Here is a 3505-nt window from a genome sequence, read left to right on the forward strand (position 1 = left end):
GGCGCGGTGGCCAAGTGGTAAGGCGTCGGTCTCGTAAACCGAAGATCGCGGGTTCGAACCCCGTCCGTGCCTCAGGACAAAAAAGTGATCCTTTTAAACCCAGCGATAGTAAAGCAGCCTCGAGGGTTGGAACAAAATCCCCCAGGGCACCGGCAACGACATGCAATTTATTAATGTATTGCAAGTTCGCCTGGATTTGCCAAGAGTTTTAATGAACTTCCGCACAGAATCTGCACAGAAGCCCATTTGCACAGCGCCTGCTCAAGTTCTAAAGATTCACAAAGCCGTTCACAAACCAAAATACAAAATGCAAACGCTACTATAATAGTCTGCATTATTCATTGATGGTAATAAAGCAAATCTAATATTTCTTGGGTAAATAATGCTCAAAGCCGAAAGCACACACTAAAAGCCTCAATTGATAATTTCTCTCATGCAAAAATTAATCTTCAGCAAATTTGAAACTTATTTTTGAATCCTGAAGCTTGGTCACAACTTGTTAACCTGCAACTCAGACTCTTTTAAAAATATTTACATTTGATTTTCTTTTTCTATATACAAGGGCCTGTTGTACTACAAATCTTGTAATGTCGAATAACTCGAATTAATAACTGTTACTTTAAAGGGCAGAAATTATTAATATTTGTTCCAAATCGACTATAAATGAAGTATATATAATTGGCCAAACTATGTGCAATTTAAACTATCAGAAAAGTGGAGTATAAAGGCTTGCTCATGTTAAATGCCGTAACGATTCCCAAAATTGTACTAATTAACAGAACTTTCCAAATCCCGGCTTCAGATAGTGATATCAGTAACGCACCAAAATGCATTAGTCAAAGTCACTAAGGTTATGCATTTAAAACATTTCTTCTTACTTTTCTGCAAAATATTGCTTGTTATCTAAAACAAGATAATTCAGCAGATAATGTGACAAACCTCCAAGATTCTTCGAAGTTCCTGAGAAAGGAATGGAACACAAGAACTACAAAGCGTATTCAGATAACAAACTAAGAAACTGCTGACTCGCCAGCCCTGGAGCTTTCACCCCGTGTCATCCTTTAGATTTTGTGCTGCAGCCTAGATGACCACAAGTCTTTTAAGAGATTGATTATGTTTTCTTTTTATCAGAACGAGATAAGCAGTGCAAAGAAATTCTTTCTATTGATAACAGGGAGCGGAGGAGGGGAGAAAATGCTTGTGGTGTAAATTCACTAAACTGCCTGCTCCTGAAAAAACCTAGCCTTTATTGCCCTTCCTTGAGTTTAAGGAATCAGTTCAATTTTCTGACAGGGGTTGAATTATTTGTATTTTTAGGTTTGAACCAGCAGGGGGTGTGGAAACAACATGCCAGCGCTGTCAAAAAGGTTGGCTTTAATCTGAGAGTTTCCAGTAAATGGGAACTTGGAGGAACTTGGCTCTAGCTTTGAAATCAGAAACTGGGGCCGGTGGAGACTTGCAGGTTAGCGGGTGTATTCGGCAACTTGGTCAGTTCAAAGTATTTTAATGGCTTCTGTGTGCATAACCGATTAAAAGTACTGTCAGAATAGAAACTCGACCTTAAGTTTGAAGTGCAGGACTGAAGTTGCTGGAAAGTTACGGGGTACTTTGCAATCTGATACCCCGGACAAGCTGGCGTATAATATCTGCCTTCAGTGTTCTTTTATTGGCTTCTTTAATAGAAGCAAACGTAGATTCTAGATACACTACTGTGTTTCGAATCACGTGGCCCGTCAGTTCTATATCGAACTTTGTCCAAATTCTTAAATTAAATTGTAAACCATGTATTCTGTTTTTCTTGCAGATTTCCAGCATCCGCAGTATTTTGCCTTTGTTTTAAGCCACGCAGTTTGTCTCTCCCGGTTTATTTAAGTGCAAATTTGTTATTTGATAGGTGCTTCTTCTGACTTTAGACTTGGTTTAGTTTGTTTTGTTTTTGGTCCCAGGCGAAGCATTTTAAAAACATGGAGACTTTTTAAGTTAGTTATCTTAAGTTTAAAATACAGCAATGAGCAAAATGAACAAATAATTGTAATTAAAGCAATCAGATAAACAGTGGGAATTAATTAAAAAGAGAGGAGGCTGATTCAGTAAATATTAATATACACCTCGTCCATAAAATAATTGTCTTTTCCGCGTTGATTATACTTTTGTAGCTCTTTGCTAGGTTCGAAAATGAAAGCAAACCAAGCTACTACAGTCCAAATAATTTCTGCAAATTATACTTCGATATAATACAGCATGCCCCATATGATTTATATTAAATTTGGAGATTTATAAAATACAGTGATAAAAATTGGAAATATAAAATCATAGATACTTACAACACGGAAGGATACCATTTGGTTTGTGAAAGGAGCAGTCATGCTTAATCCCTGCTTTTTGTCCGTAATCCTGTAAATTTCTCAGTATCAAGTATATGTCCAACTCTCTTTTTAAATTATTTATGGAATCACTTCCACCACCATTTCAGGAAGAGCATTCCATATCCCGACAAATCTCTGAGCGAAATATATTTCTCCTCATCTCCCCTCTCGATCTTTTCCCAATGATTTTAAATCTCTGATCTCTGGTTATTGACCCACTCTCCAGAAGGAATCTCTATCTACTTCATTAAAACCTCGCATCATCTTGAAAACCTCTATTAAGACGCCTCTTAACCTTCTCTGTTCCAAGGAGAACAATCCAAATTTTTCCAAACTCACAACTGAAGTCTCTCATCCCTGGTAACATCCTGGTAAACCTCATTTATTTATTTTTGTCTGTGCCGACCAAGAACCACCCATTTATACTAACCCTACAGTAATCCCATATTCCCTACCACCTACCTACACTTGGGGCAATTTACAATGGCCAATTTATCTATCACCTGCAAGTCTTTGGCAGTGGGAGGAAACCGGAGCACCCGGCGAAAACCCACACAGTCACAGGGAGAACTTGCAAACTCCGCATAGGCGGTATCCAGTCGCTGGAACTGTGAGGCTGCGGGGCTAACCACTGCGCCACTGTGCCACCCATTAACCTTTCTTGTACCTTTACATCTTGCCTGAAGTGTGGTGTCCAGCACTGTCCACAATACAGCAGCTGAGGCCTGACCAGTGATGTATAATGTTCTAAGTTGATCTCTGCTTTTATACTCTATTCCTCTATTTATAAATCCCAGTGACCCATATGCCTTTTAGACACCTTATTAACTTGCTCTGCGACCATTAAAGATTTGTGTAGATGGACACCAAAGTCTCTCAGCTCATCTGCACTTTTCAATATCGTGCCATTTATAGTATACTGTCTCTCCATATTGGTCCTCCCAAAGTGCATTGCTTCACACTGTTCTGTCTTGAACTCCATCTGCCATGCTTCTGCCCATTTCACCATCCTGCCTATGTCATCCCGAAGCCAATAACGAAACTCATCACTTCGCCAAGTTTTGTATCATCTGGAAATTTTATAATGCTGCTCTCTACAGCTGAATCTTGGTCTTTTGTTAAAAATTGAAAAGAGTAAT

The 3505-nt window shown here is 38.9% G+C and overlaps 1 non-coding gene across 1 annotated transcript; it reads left to right on the forward strand.

Moving 5' to 3' along the window:
* Window positions 1-72, forward strand: trnat-cgu (transfer RNA threonine (anticodon CGU)). Its single transcript has one exon. It is a non-coding gene; the product is annotated as a tRNA-Thr (tRNA).
* Window positions 73-3505: the final 3433 nt, after the last annotated feature.

This window comes from Heterodontus francisci, chromosome 24 (genome assembly GCF_036365525.1).
Source record: "Heterodontus francisci isolate sHetFra1 chromosome 24, sHetFra1.hap1, whole genome shotgun sequence".
Taxonomy (NCBI): domain Eukaryota; kingdom Metazoa; phylum Chordata; class Chondrichthyes; order Heterodontiformes; family Heterodontidae; genus Heterodontus; species Heterodontus francisci.